Below are 15,841 nucleotides of genomic sequence, written 5' to 3'. Positions count from 1 at the left end.
GCTGATATCTCATTCCTGAAGGTAACAGAGGCAGAGAAAGCACAGTTGCTGCTGGTGTTCTAATGCTGCCCAGGCCTGTATGCCGCAAGCATAAGTACAGCAATGGTGCTTGCTGAAGTAATTGCTGAGTGGCATTGGAAAGTGTCCTACTGTGGCAGAAGAAATAAGGCAGCCCTGCCCAGAAACCTTTGGCAGAGGTTTGCAGAATTCCTCTATGAAAGCTTTATCAAGAGGTCTATGGAGGATTCACAAAACATCCCAGGGCACATACATAAACTGCTCTGTGGTCTCTTCTGCCCAGCTCTAGAGGGGAATGAAAAGCAAATAGCAACTCTCCCTCTTGGTTGTTTCACTACCTCTTCTAGCAAAAAAAGGTAAATTAACAGATGTGTCCTGCTACTTCGGGGGCTACATCCCCATAATTTCAAAACTGTGTGCTTGCCAGAGGTTCCTTCCCCTGCATCAGGCTCACTTGTGCTCACCTGTTGGGATTGGCTGGACTGTGGTGGAGTCAAAAACATGTCCTGGCTCATGACACAGGTGGATCCCCTGGTCGCCTGTCCTCCATGGATCTCCTCTTTCTCATTCACCTCCTCCTCCTTGCTGTTCATGGCAGGTGCCTGTGACTCAGGCTCCTTGGAAGTATCCATAGGGGTTGTGGGGTCTCCGCTGAGGATGGCCTACAGGTCTTTGTAAAAGCAGGTAGTCTGCAGCTTTCCATTGGATTTATTGTTGATGTCCCTGGTCTTCTTGACACAGTTCCTGGTCTTTCACGCAGCACTGCTGCTGGTCCCTGTTGTAACCCTTCTCCTGAATCCCCTGAGCAATCTCCTCATAGACATCCACATTTCTATTGGTGAGCCGGAGCTGTGCCTGTGCAGCCTCTTCTCCCCACAGACCCAGGAGAGCCAACACCGCCTGTCTACTCCAGCCAGGAGCACATCTGCAGCGTTTAGACTGCATGGTCAGCTGGGCAGTTACACTCAACCATGGAAAGCTGCTAGGTGTGCTCACCAAGCCAGGCAACCAAGAAAAGGAATTTTAAAAATTCACGGGGCTTTAAATGGGAGGGTCAGCTTCCTGTCTACCTGTCCCTTGTGCAGCGAAACTCACAATTGTGATCAGAGCGATCAGTGTGGGTCAATGGAGGATAGTTCCTGGAGGCCAGTAACAGTCAGTGAAAGTAATGCATTGTCTATACTATCACTGCATCGACCGAGGTACATCAACCATGACTCTACACTGCTCGGGAAGGAGGTGTTTATAAGTCAGCATAGCGAGCACTTATGTTGGTGGAAGCCAAATTTACGTTAAGACACATTCACAGTTAGGTTGACATAAGGTGCTTTGTGTCGACCTGTGTAGGTGTGACCAGGCCTCAGATTACTGGAGTTACACCATAACTTCCACTTTTTAGCAAAGTAGTAAAGACAGGAAAATCAGCCTAAAACTGTATTATCTTTTCTGCAAGGATTGAGTAAGTGGGTGAGTGAGAGAGATAGAGACATTGGGGGACAAAGATACAATGTGCTCCCTTCCAATCCAGCGGTCCCCAAAGTGGGAGGGGAAAGATAAGCAACATAGAATTGGAGTAAATTATATGCTGCATCAGGCTCAAAATATTCTGATATGTCACGAGTGCAATTGTATCAATTTCAGTTTTTATAATACTCCCAACTTTTTTTTTAAGTTCTTTTTACAAGCGAAGTTGTAGCACATATAAACAGACTTGAAAAGCTATAGTTAGGAACTCCTCTGAGTGTTTGAAAATGCCAGACTATCAATCTTTTAAGGACCATGAAAAAAACAAGTGTCACTTAATAGAGGGTTATGCAACAGGAAACAAATGTAAGGACTCAAAGCCACTTTCTCCATCAGCTAGGAAGGGTGCTACTGATAGTTCATTACCACTGCCTGGCCTGTCAGGAAATCCAATATTCTATGTACCCTGAGGTAGCTTGTTGCAAGATTAGATATGATTTCTGTACCTTGAAAACTACAGATGGGGAAAAAGGTTTAACTGGAACCTGATTGTCAGTCTAACTTGCAAATCTTTTCAAATTACAGGTAAATATGACCCATTGTGAAAACACAGTAAGTAAACCACATCCACCACTCTATCACACCATGGCTCTAAACTGATCATTTTAGCTGCTTCAGATAGATATTGCCTTTCCAAGGGTTTAATAATACTGAGGTTTAATAATGTAGCTGGAAGTCCAGATGCCTAATTTCAGGGGGTATATAACACAGAACTAGTAATCATGAATCCATAGTGCAATATCTTTGAGGTTCACACACATAAGCTGTACACATTACAACTATTGTAAGTCCTTCTCTTTTAATTTTTTTCTTATGAATGTCTTAATAGCGAGGTCATCTATTCATAATATTTTACACATCAGCCCTACATTCTCTACATTCCCTAGACCAAGCTCGCCAAGATGGTGGCACTGTGGGCCAGCTACATGAGCTCTACACCACCTAAACACAACCCTTGGTTGGGGATTCTTCAGGTAGTCTGCTAAACTGGTATTGTGCTAGTGGACTGGCCCAAAGTACCCACATCAGGGACCAGAATCTAGCCAAACATGTTCAAGTGAGAGCTTTGGATGTACATTTTAAGTGCATGTATAGATGGTTTTCAAACATAAGTTTAAGTGTCATTAAATATTGATGTATTATCTCATCTTGTTCCTAAACACGTTAATCTTTGTGTGTATGTGTATACATACAGTATTATCTCACATTTCTGTAAAACCCTGTCCAGAGTATTTTTTTTCAAAAAATTTTCTAATGGTTAATGTGTTTAAAAATCTCCTGCTCTGTACTGCTCTGCTCCCCCCTCCCCCCTAAATACGTTCAGGAACAACGGAGAATTGAAATTTCCATGGATTTTCCTCTATATACATACTCATTAATATATTGCCTTGGAGTTTCAAAGCTCCATCTGTCCTGTCCTGCAAAGTCAATTCCATGAAATAACAATGAGTTCCAGTAAAAACAGATATATATTTTTCCCGTAGAATAGGAATTTTAAAGGCTTTAACGTTGTAAATCTTAAATTGTTTTAACTCCCTCCATTGGTCATCAATATTTCAAGTGAGGGAAATTCAGTTTTTTCCATTTGGTTTTAGTGTTAATCTCAGTCAGCACTGAGATGGCAAAATTGTTATACAGATTCTGTATAGATTTTTGTACAAATTTATGTTACCACCCTCTTTTACAGAGATTTTGAAGCAACACTGTCACCCTTAATGACTGTCCTACACTTTTAAGTGTGTGTGTGGGGGGGGGGGGGATAGGCTGGTTGGCAGAGTGAAGGGAACAGTGCTTTATGACTGGTGGGGGTGTGGGGAAGAGAGGTAAAATTGCTGCAAAAAAATGCTCAGTATGGTCACTGAGACATCCCCTGGGAATGCAGGGTTTAAAAGGGGCAGCTCCATGCTTCCAGGTTGCCCCAGGGTTTGCAGCTGGACTTTGGCAGTGCATGCAAGAAGGGGCAAGTTACTTGATCAACTAATACCACTGCTGTATGTTGTGTGGGCTGGTCAGTGGCCACCAGATAGAATTGTGGTGCATCTTGTGGGGGAAATGATTTGGGAATGCTTAAAGGTGTGGAACTAATCCTCAGAGCAAGGAGGGACTCAGTGCAGATCCTTTAACTTTTTCCAGGAGTTAGCATTGTTTGGTAAAACATGCTTCAGCACAGGGTCCAGTTTGGGGGAGAGGGGAGTGCCAAAAAAAACCCACCACAGTAGTATTTAACTTCAAAAAGGGGAACAGCACAAAAATGAGGAAGCTAGTTAAATGAAAATTTAAAGGAACAATCACAAAAGTGATATGCTGCCAAGCCACAAGGAAACTATTTAAAAACACCATAAAGGAGGGTCAAACTAAATGTGTATCCCCAAATAACCCCCCCCACACACACACAGTAAGAGGACCTAACAAACATCACAATGGCTAAAAAGCATAGTACATGAGGCAATTAAAGGCAAATCCTACTGAGGAAAATAGAAAGGAACATAAGCTCTGGCAAATCAAGTGTAAAAGTATAATTAGACATGCCAAAAAAAGAATTTGAAGAGCAATTAACAAAAGACACACAAACTAACACAGGACATTCCGCCCCCCCTTCACATAACACAAGAACCAGGGGTCACCCAATGAAGTTAACAGGCAGCAAGTTTGAAAGAAACATAAGGAAGTATTTCTTCACACAATGCAGTCAATCTGCAGAACTCATTGCCAGGGGATGGTGTGAAGGCCAAAATTATAACCAGGTTATAAAAAGAATTAGATAAGTTCATGGGGGATAGATCCATGAATGGCTATTAGCCAACCTGGTCCAGGATGCAACCCCATTCTCTGGGTGTCCCTAAACCTCTGTCTGCCAGAAGCTGGGTTTGGACAATAGGGGATGGATCACTCAAAAATTGCCCTGTTCTGTCCTTTCACTCTAAAGCATCCGTCATTGGCCACTGTCGCAAGACAGAATACTCAGCTAGATGGACCATTTTGGTCTGACCCAGAATGGCCGTTCTTATGTTCTTGTGAGCAAAACTTTCAGGTCTGACAGCTCCTTCAGCTTCTTTTAGTCATAGTCTTTTTCTGCCAAATTGCAATCTACATCGTCCAGGCAGTTAGCATTACTGGCTGGGGGGACAGGTAACCATGACTTACTGCATATGCAATGCAGCCCTGAACTGGCACCTTCTCAACAGGACTGCAGTTGTTTGAAGGGTTTCTGTTTTGTGCTTTTTGTTCTTAAAACTATCTGTTCTCTTCCATTTCTCTCTTGGTACATGGCTTTTGCAGAGTTCAGCTGGGTGCCTTTCTCTGCCACACTCCCTATTCTAGTCATGTCAAAGGCATGTATCTCCTCTGCTGATATAGCCTGACAGTTCCCAACCATTCTTTACTGTGCTGTCTCCTGTTCTTTTTATTTCTAAATGTCTTTCTCTACCTATTTGGTGCCACATCTTCAATGAAGATCTTGTCTGACTACTCTTTAAAAAGCCACGTAGCCTGCTCTGGTGGAGGCAATGTTCTGCAGATCAGTATGTGCTAATAATCTAAAGACTGGGTATCAGAATTCATCTGTTCGCAGTTCTGGTCCCCTGTAAAATGAGAGAAGGGCTAATGTAGTGCCCATCTTTAAAAAAGGGAAGGAGGAGGATCCGGGGAACTACAGGCCAGTCAGCCTCACCTCAGTCCCTGGAAAAATCATGGAGCAGGTCCTCAAGGAATCAATTCTGAAGCACTTAGAGAAGAGGAAAGTGATCAGGAACAGTCAACATGGATTCACCAAGAGCAAGGTCATGCCTGACTAACCTAATTGCCTTCTATGAGGAGATAACTGACTCTGTGGATGAGGGGAAAGCAGTGGATGTGTTATTCCTTGACTTTAGCAAAGCATTTGATACGGTCTCCCACAGTATTCTTGCCGGCAAGTTAAAAAAAATATGGGCTGGATGAATGGACTATAAGGGGGATAGAAAGCTGGCTAGATCATCAGGCTCAACAGGTAGTGATCAATGGCTTCATGTCTAGTTGGCAGCTGGTATCAAACAGAGTGCTCCAAAGGTCAGTCCTGGGGCCAATTTTGTTCAATATCTTCGTTAATGATCTGGAGGATGGCATGGACTGCACCCTCAGCAAATTTGCAGATGACAATAAGCTTGGAGGAGGGGTAGATACGCTAGAGGGTAGGGATAGGATACAGAGGGACCTAGACAAATCAGAAGATTGGACCAAAAGAAACATGATGAGGTTCAACAAGGACAAATGCAGAGTCCTGCACTTAGGAAGGAAGAATCCCATGTACCGCTACAGACTAGAGACCAAGTGGCTAGGCAGCAGTTCTGCAGAAAAGGACCTAGGGTTACAATGGATGAGAAGCTGGATATGAGTTGACAGCGTGCCCTTGTTGCCAAGAAGGCTAACAGTATTTTGGGCTGTATAAGTAGGGGCACTGCCAGCAGATGGAGGGATGTGATCGATCCCCTCTATTCAACATTGGTGAGGCCTCATCTGGAGTACCACGTCCAGTTTTGGGGCCCACACTACAAGAAGGATGTGGAAAAAATTGGAAGGAGTCAAGCAGAGAGCAACAAAAATGATTGGAGGGACTGGAGCACATGACTTATGAGGACAGGCTGAGGGAATTGGGATTGTTTAATCTGCAGAAGAGAAGAATGAGGGGGGATTTGATAGCTGCTTTTAGCTACCTGAAAGGAGGTTCCAAAGAGGATGGATCTAGGCTGTTCTCAGTGGTAGCAGAGAGCAGAACAAGGAGTAATGGTCTCAAGTTGCAGTGGGGGAGATTTATGTTGGATATTAGGAAAAACTTTTTCACTAGGAGGTGAAACACTGAAATAGGTTACCTACTGAGGTGGTGGAATCTCCTTCCTTATAGGTTTTTAAGGTCAAGCTTGAAAAAGCCCTGGCTGGGATGACTTAGTTGGGGATTGGTCCTGCTTTGAGCAGGGGGGTTTGGACTAAATGACCTCCTGAGGTCTCTTCCATCCCTCATCTTCTATGATTCTATGATGTAAACTGCTGCAAAAAGGGGTCAGCATGGTCACTGACTCATCCTCTGGGAATGCAGGGTTTAAAAGGGACAACTCTGCCCTTGAAGCCTTCCTTTTACACAGAGAAGTCTGAAGCAGGACCCACCCTTGCTCCATTTTAGGTGATGATATACCAGGTTTGGTCAAGACCTGCTGTGGGCGTTACACTAGCTGCCCTTTTCTTAGAGGGGTTGGGAAGGAATTTTCCCCTTACCACCATATTGGCTTGGGTGCAGTTAGGGTTATTTTGTCTTCCCCATAGCGGGTGTCAGGAAGGGCTCTGATAATCCATGACATGATGGGTGGTAGGCCAAATGTCACAACTAATTACTTAAGTGTAGGGCGGATGTCCAGTGCAGGTACCCCACAGGGAAGATATACAGGGACCGAATAAATGGCTTGGAAAAGGACTTAAAAAGAAGTGTTCATTAAAGGAGTGAATGGGGTCGGGGGCAGTTGGAGACTCCTATGATTGGTACAGCAGAGAGTCAAACCCACATACTTATAGCCCACCTTAAACCTCTGGGGGTTGGGGGGGGTAGTGGATGGTAAGGTCCCAGCAATGGAATGGCTTCATAGTAAAGGAGCACTCTAACTAACCCAGACAATGCCTTTATGCTATTTATTAAAGAGCTGCCTCACAATGGTGCTGTTCTTGCTTTACATCTCTTGCTTATTCATGTTCCCTTATTTCCCCTGCAAGTGCCTTCCCTGTACTATACTGTTTCCTGTAAGATCACCTAAGGATTTAGCGTGCAACAGTGTAGCCCAATACAACAAAAATCAACTGATTTTATAACAGTTTGGGTTCTTAAAACACATTTGTGTAACAAAATGAAACTTGAGACAGCATGCATGTCAGGGTTCCTTCTCCACTCTGAACTCTGGCTTATTTTTACCAGCTTAGGTTAAAAACTTTCCCAAGGCACAACTTCCACCTTGAACAGTATGCTACCACCACCAAGTGATTTAAATAAACATTCACGGAGGGCCTCTTGGAGCCTTACCTTCACCAAATATCCCCTCAAGCCCCTTCACCCCCTTTCCTGGGGAGGCTTGAGAATAATATCCTGACCAATTGCTACAGATGAACACAGACCCAAACCCTGGGATCTTAAGAACAATGAAAATTCAATCATGTTCTTAAAAGAAGAACTGTAATTAAAGAAAAGGTAAAAGAATCACCTCTGTAAAATCAGGATGGTAAGTACTTTACATAATAACAAAAGACTCAAGAACACAGGATTTCTCCTCTAGGCAAAACCTCAATGCATGAGAGAAAAAGAGAGGGATCTATTATCCTTTAAAAATAACTGCAGCCTGAAGTGTTTGATGGCTTAAAATGTCAATAGTAAACAAAATATTAATTTTTCACCAAAGTTACTATAGTGAAATAAAATTGCTGTATGATTGGTACAAGAAGGAAGGTTTCCAAACAAAATAAATCAATCAGCAATACTGTCAGTCAAAGAAACATTGCAGGGAGCATTTTTAGAGGATTTAGAAACACTTAGAAGACTAAATGAGGATAGCTTTGGAAGACTGCTGATGGGAATTCATAATGAAAGCTTGAGTTATATAAACTGCATTTATGCCCCTTAATCTGATAATTCTCCAAGGAGAGGACTTTAAAAAAAAAACATCAAATGGGGTAAATTGCTTAGAGCACTGCATGTGGGGTTCAATAAAGCACTTTCAGTTTACAATAACTCACACTCAGGGGAAACAGGTTAGTACAGTTCATATAACTTCATAACCATAAAAAAATGTTTTGGTTAGAGATGTGCCTGAATCAAAACCATAAACACACAAAGTCTGCAAACAGCCTCTAATTTTGTAATGGGCTGAAACAAAACCATAGATTGGAACACTTGGAAAGTTGGGGACACTCTCAAAATTTGAATCCAAATTTCCAGGCTTGGGCCCACTTTAATTCCAAAAGAGCTGGGGTCTCTTTTTGACTCTGCTGCTGACTCCTATGTGACCTTAGGCAAGTAATTTAATCCCTGTGCCTCCATTTCTCCAAGTGTAAATGTGAATAATAATACTTACCCTTTTTTGTAAAGCACTTTAATATCTATAAATAAGAAGCACTTTATAAAAGAGATACATATTTAACGTTATTAGAGGGAAGAGCTAAAAGAAATATTTCAAATTATAGATGAGCTCAAATCAAGACTAGGTTTCAACTGCCTCTCCCCACTCAAAAAGCTTTGGGGAAAATTAAATCCAGATCTGAATTTTGCAACTCTAATTATAGCATTATGAAAACAAATATAGTTGAAGTACTGTATCTGTGAAGATGAATAAGTAGACTAGTGTCTTTTAGCCTGATTCAGATCTCATACCAGTGTAAATCAGAATTATAATTAAGTCACTAGGGACTTACAGTGGGACAAAACTAGTGTGAGATCAGAATCAGGACTTTTTTCTTCATATGAAACAACTGTTAGAGATCCACCACAAAAAGCTCCTTGCTTTTGACAAAAACAACAAATACGAATTCTAGGATTTATGTGCTGACATTTCCAACAGCCATATATGACCTCTCATACAGCCATTGTATTACATGCATGGGAAAAGTTATGGTTAAGTGACCTATCAGGTGGCTATAGAAGGACAGGTATTATAAAAAGACTCAAGTAAGTCTTCTGTAATTTTCACAGGATAAGCATACAACTATGTTATAGAAAGAAAAGATATTAACTAACTGCAGAATTTCTGTATTTCTGAAGAAAGACTGGTTACATAAAACAGTTCCTAGTCTCAAATAAAAAGCAAAGCTTCTAAAGGCTTGTTTCACTTTTTAAATATAAGTTTGTTAAAATGGGGCACAATATCTGGCATCTACAATATGTTAAAATGTGCTGCTTTTCTGGTCTGTCCTTTTCCTCATTACAGGTCTGATCCAAAGCCCACTGAAGTCAATGGAAAGACTGACTTCTGTTGACTTCAGTGTGCTTTCATATCAGGCTGTAAAATCATGCCATTGTAGTGTGCCTAGTGGAAGTCTCCTGCATAATTATTTCTTTCACTTTTTTTCCCTATTCATCTCTCCCAGATTCTTACAAAAAGAGAAGAAAAATCTTTTGTAATTCATATCTCATTATAAATGAAATTCACTTGTGTGCAGAGGACCTGCATAAAATCTACCCACCAGTTAGTCCCTCAAATTAGTTTTTAAATGATGTATAGGCCTTCTGCTGGCCTCCTCGAGTAAGTGAATGTTATGCTTTGTACATTTTGGACCTACTTACGAATTTGCTTTGGTGCCCATATAGCCCACAAGTGTTATAGTAGTCAGGGCAGGCTGCAGTATGGTTACAAATTGGGAAGTAGTTTCGGTGCTCTCCTGTAGGTCCCTTGATACAGGAACAGGGTATGGGAGTCCACGAGCAGGAAAGGGGAGGCACTGGACAAAAGCAGGGCACTGGACAAAAACACTTTCTCCATTTAAGCTTGAGGTGTTATATTGTTTCCTTGGGATTACCTAACAAGACAGACAAGCTGTAAGGGTTTACTTGGGGGTTTAAGATCCCATACATGGGGGAAAGAAATCATGTAATGTCCTCAAAATTTTAAGTCCTTAGTAGGGTTAGGTCATATCATCATGAAAAAGATTGTACAATAATTAAAGGCCAATAGAGAAGCAGAACTGTTCAGTCATGTACCTGTGAAGAAATTGCAGGTTTCTCCCTTAGGCTTGGTCCCTAAGAATGCCTTAGGGTGAGTACCCGGATACGTTCCTGGATTTCCACCTCTTAGGTTTCCACCACAATTTCAATCACCACCATCAATCCATCAAGATCTCTCCAGAATACTCCCACACCATTACCAACTACCTGGACACCATGATCCCTTCAACAATGGAACCCTACAAACAACTACACCTGACTCCCACTAGAATGCAGGGTTTTGGATCCATCCAAACTATACTGTGCAATATTTAAAAAGCAATTAAAAAAAATTATATACCAAAGGCTAAATTTAAAATGTTAATATTGTGCCATAATCTAGCAAGATTAAAGAAATGCAAATTTAAATTAAGACATACGACAGCTCTTCCAATACACTGCCATACAATGTGCCATATACCACTAGGACCTCAAACTTGTGAGTTGACAAATGTTCCCAGTTCCTAGAGATTTCTATTTCTATTTCCTACTGAGCACTCACAGGCATACCAATGTCGTCTCTTAATACATATTTTACTAATCTTAACCAAGCATTCAGTTTATGGTACATCCTGTTCTTTTTATGCTGTTTTTGATGAGTGAATTTTGATAATGACCTTTCAAATTAACATTGTGCATGAAAGAAAAAGAGAGAGTGAGAATGAGTAAAAAGGACATTAAATTGCTGCCAGTGCAGATTACACCCATGTGGAGAGAGTGATATGAAAATGGAAAGATCCACTCTTCATAACTTGTTTCACTTTTCTCACTGGCATGCAGGTTCTACCCCTTAATCTGTCAGTCCAAACAGCACTTGCCAAAAAATCTGTCTGTAAAAACCCTAAGTTTCAGATCTGAAAAGATTACACTTCATGTTTTTTACCTGCTAACGGCACTTAAAGCTCACTTGCACATTACAGCAATAACTCTCTCAAAATAAAGAAATGCTCACACCCGAGAGTTGCTTCTGGATAACAGCTTGACATAAAAGATTACAGCCCAAGATAATTTTCTGTAATAAATATTCACACACACACACACACACACACACACACACACACACACACACACACACACACACACACACACACACACTCTTTTGAAAAGAGAAGTTCCGTTCATTCATGTGACTTTTTTTTTTTTTGGCAGTGGATAGAGCTAATAGACACAAGACTGGGATCCTACTCAGGTCTCTGCCACTGACTGAGTATGACTGAGTTAGTGACCCAAATTTTTAAATATTTGTTTTTCATTTCAGGTGCCCAACTGAGATACCTTGTGCTTCAGTACCTACTGCCCCCTACTGATTTCAAATGGAGTTGTGGGTGCTCAGCACCTCTGACAATCAGACCCCAGGCAGCTCAAGCTGGGCACCCAAAAAAACAAAGCAGCCAAAATCAAAAACCACTTTTGAAAAAAATTGGCCTGAACACCTCCGAACCTGAGTTTCACCAATTGTAAAATTGGGATAACGCTAACTCATCATTATAAAGAACTTTGAGTTCTATTGATGAAAAGTGTTATTTAAGCATCATTATTACTGTCCCATGTGCTTGTATAGAGGTGGAATTATGCTGAAGAGAAGAGCAGGTATATCAACCAAGCAAGGCCAGTGCAAGGATATTTTGCGCCCTAGATGCAACTTCCACTTTGCACCCTCCCACCCCCACTTTATAAACTTTCAAAAATGAATACTGCATAATGTGGCATTGTTCATTAGAATTAGTACACATTCGGCTTGAAAATTTATTAATTTCATTATTTAGTTTACATATTTAATGAAAATAAATGAATAACTTGTCAGGGTGTGGGGCTGGCTGGCTTCAGGCAGAAGGGTGCAGCAGGGGCTGGCTGGAGACAGGGGGTGTGAGGCTAGCTATGGGCAGGGCAGGGGGTATGGAGCTGGCTGGCTGCAGGCAGGGCAGCAAGTGCAGCAGGGGCTGGCTGTGGGCATGGTGACGGGTACCAGGGCCATCCCTAGATATTTCTGGGGCCCTACGCAGCCCCAATGCTGCGGGAGCGGTCTGGTGCCCCAGGCCTCTGTGGGGGGGGTGGGAACAGGGATGGCAGGCCTCTCGGGGGGTGGGGCTGGCTTTAAGGGCAGGGGGAAACTGCCCCCCAGCACTCCCTGGTGGGGCGGCTGGGGCCAAGTCTCTGCACTTCCCCCCCGCTGGTGAGTGCAGGCCCAGCCCTTCTGCAGAGCTCAGGGGAGTGGGGGTGGGGTGGGGCAGAGCAGTGGCGGGGGCCCTGGGCAGAGCCAGAGCAGCAGGGAGCAGCGCAGCACTCCCGGTGGCCAGAAGGGGAATGACATCACTTCCAGGCCAGCAGGAGTCGATCAAAGCCACAGCGCCCCGTCGCACAATGGCGGGAAGAGGTGTACACATTTAGCCGGCGCTGGGTGAGCATCCCAGACATTTTGGGCACCACTTTTTGGCGCCCTCAAATCTTGGCACCCTAGGTGGCTGCCTAGTTTGCCTAGTGGTTGCACCGGCCCTACAACCAAGGCATAGTGCCAGGAGTGGGGCAGAAATGGTGTGCAGTTGGACGTGGTTATCTTTGCTAATATGTATCCAGTGATCCACCAGGTGTTGTCTAGTGCTCTGGAGAGGCAGGTCTGTGTCCCTGGTCTGCTCCCCTTTAAATTGCAAGCACTGTCAAAAGCCAAACCCCTGTAGTGTTCCCCATTACAGCCATGTAAGTCTGCTGGAGGGGAGAAAAGATCTCCCTGAATTATCTTCCATTGCACCCTTTGGTACACGCATGCAGAGCGGCAGGCATAATTTGATTTTCTATCTTGTCTATTTATACTGTAAGATCTTTTGGGGGAGGGGCCATCTTTTATTATGTGTTTGTACGGCACCTAGCACAACTGAGCCCTGATTTTGATTAAGGCTAGGTGCTATTTAGATTACAAATATAATAAAATGATAATGAAATATTAATACCAATACTTTTAATACTGATGCTACTGAGTTATTTAAAGGTTATTTAAACAAACATTCAATTAAATAATTTATTATTATATGTAAAGGCAAAAAAAACCATTTGGAAATGAAAATGTTTTTTTCAAATCATCATAAGGATTAGGTAAGCATTAACTTTCAATTTCCTGTTTGCTGATTTTCACTAAGGTCTATGACAAAAAATACTCAAAACTGTAACTCACATATGTAAAAACAATACAAAGTTAAATTACCAAAATCTTCTAATGTACATTTTCATAAAAGCTTGGCAAATAAGTCAAAGTATTTTTAAAAAAATATTAAATGAATTTGTTTCAACAATCCTCATGCAAATATTCTAGTTCATTTTCTGCAAATATTTTAGTAAGTTACTTTATTGGCAAGAATAATTTCAGAAACAGCTAACGTAAATTAATGTTAGCTTAATATTTGTGGAAAGTAAATTTTAAATTTGCAATTATTAACCCTGGGAAAAAATGATTTTAAGAGTTACACTTATCCAATTGAGGAACAGAATACCAAGTGTCCTAGGTCCTAGCAGAATTATTATTGGGGACCAAGTTTGTTGTCTGGATGCAGAAGTGAGATAATAAAATACTGTAGTCTCTTGGTGGTCATGCAATGGTTGAGTGGGGATTGTGAAGGTCTTTGGTATGCATAAGAGGCTCAGTCCAACATTCATTGATGGGAAAAGAAGTCTATCCATTTGGATCATTCCCTTGGAGAGGAACAAATAAGTATTTCTGCTGCCTTCTTTGAAAGAAAGAATGAATGAATTGGAGGAAGATATCGCTGGATAGATGGCTATTGTAGTGCATATTAAATAGGACAGTACATTGTGGGTATGTGTTTCATCCTGGACATGTGAAAGATGCATAGTGTATGACTTAAAGGGTGTATCTGGAATATAAAGGCTAAGAGATAAAGGACAGAGAAGGGCAAAGTTAAGGTTGTTTGTGGCACTATAACTCTTAATTTCCTGCCTTTCAAACATTTTGTTTTTAAATTTATGTTATAAAGTTCTATTTTATTATTTTTGTGTCAGGTATTCTTATTTATTACCTTAACCATAAGTTAATGAAGTTTTGTCAGTGGGGATATTACTATATTTTGATGGCCAACTGTAAATGTACACCTCTTGGTTATTAATAACCATGCCTCCTGGTAGTTACACACAGAAATTACTATGTTATCACAAGAATGATTACTTTCTGCCTTGATTTGCAGAGCTGGCGGGGGGCTGACTTTCTAAAGCACCTATTATCAGCACAACAGAAAGTAATACAGGATAGCATTTTAAAGTAACAGAAGGTGAGGAAATGGTAATAGCTCTTTACCCAAAAAAGAATGGTTTGGACATCTTTACTCAAATCAGTGTATGAAAAAGTTCCAGTGCAGCTTACTAGTATGTCAAAGCCCAAACCACTTCATTTTGATTTAAAATATGCAATGACTGTGTAACTACTGATAAGAGCCTAGAAAAGGCTTTGTTGTGATTACCCAATTCATTTGTGTACCATATCTAAAGGGTAAGCATTGCAAGAATATGTAGAACTGGAGTTTGCCATGGCAGAAATGATTAAATGCTTCTAGTTAATTCACATGGTGGTTTTGTTTTTAAATTGAAAGATACCAAAACCTTTGCATCGGAAATGGTATCACTATAATCTCATAAATTTAAAAAAATCTGAGAAGATTAAATTACAGTACATTTTCCATCTTTTCAATTCCATATTATTGCCAGTTCTCAGTTCCCAACAGTATTAAAGGAACATGGGGCTGGCACTGAGAGATTGAGGCTGTATCAAAATTTATCTAGAGCTCAGATGCATGTAGAAAAAATCCCTCTGATATGTAAATGGCATGGAGAGAGAAAAGCAATCAGCCTCTGCTAGTATCACTCAGATAACCTCAGGGGTATAACTCTCAGCAGAAGTTCTACAGGTTCATCAAAATTCTTGCTGCTCTGCTAAGGTGTAGACTATCAGAGGGAGGAAAAAAAAAAGGTTGGTACCAAGATGCTGATATTGACAAAGTGTTTTTTAACCCATAAATTATACAATTTGACTCTAAGGGTCAAATTGGCAGCAATTTTTCTTAGATAGAAATCTAATTCCTAAGGGTGTGTACGCACACACACACAGAGCGAGAGCGAAAGAGAGAGAAAAAAATACAGAGAACATTTATTGATAGAGACCAGTGGAAGCCCCTTAGGCATATATACAACATGCAAAGTATTAAAAGTATATATAAACTGAGTGATCTTATTAAAATGAACCAGTAACCAAAGTACTATGTTCAGAGGAAATTAAATTTTATCCACATACTACAGCTCAATGTTTTATCCACACACCACCGCTCAATGTTTTTTAAAAGGCAAAATGATGAAATCTGAAAAAGAATATGCAACACCAACTGATGAATTTCTATACAGGTATATACACTTGTGCGTAATATATATACACAGACTATAAGTGGCCAATGTCAATTATAAACAGAACTATTCACAACAGTAAAAAAAAAAACACCCCACAAGTAATGAGCATTAGCCTGCCTATGTTAAATATTCTATTAATGTAATATTATCAGTTGCAAAAATACTTTCTATATTATATAGTAATACCTTTTC

The 15,841-nt window shown here is 41.1% G+C and overlaps 1 pseudogene; it reads right to left on the bottom strand.

Moving 5' to 3' along the window:
• Window positions 1-650, bottom strand: part of LOC115644993 — a 32,568-nt pseudogene extending 31,918 nt beyond the window's left edge.
• Between the last annotated feature and the right edge of the window lie 15,191 nt (window positions 651-15,841).

This window comes from Gopherus evgoodei, chromosome 2 (assembly GCF_007399415.2).
Source record: "Gopherus evgoodei ecotype Sinaloan lineage chromosome 2, rGopEvg1_v1.p, whole genome shotgun sequence".
Taxonomy (NCBI): Eukaryota; Metazoa; Chordata; order Testudines; family Testudinidae; genus Gopherus; species Gopherus evgoodei.
The sequence above is the reverse complement of the archived record's forward strand: the minus strand, read 5'-3'. Positions and strand labels throughout refer to the sequence as shown.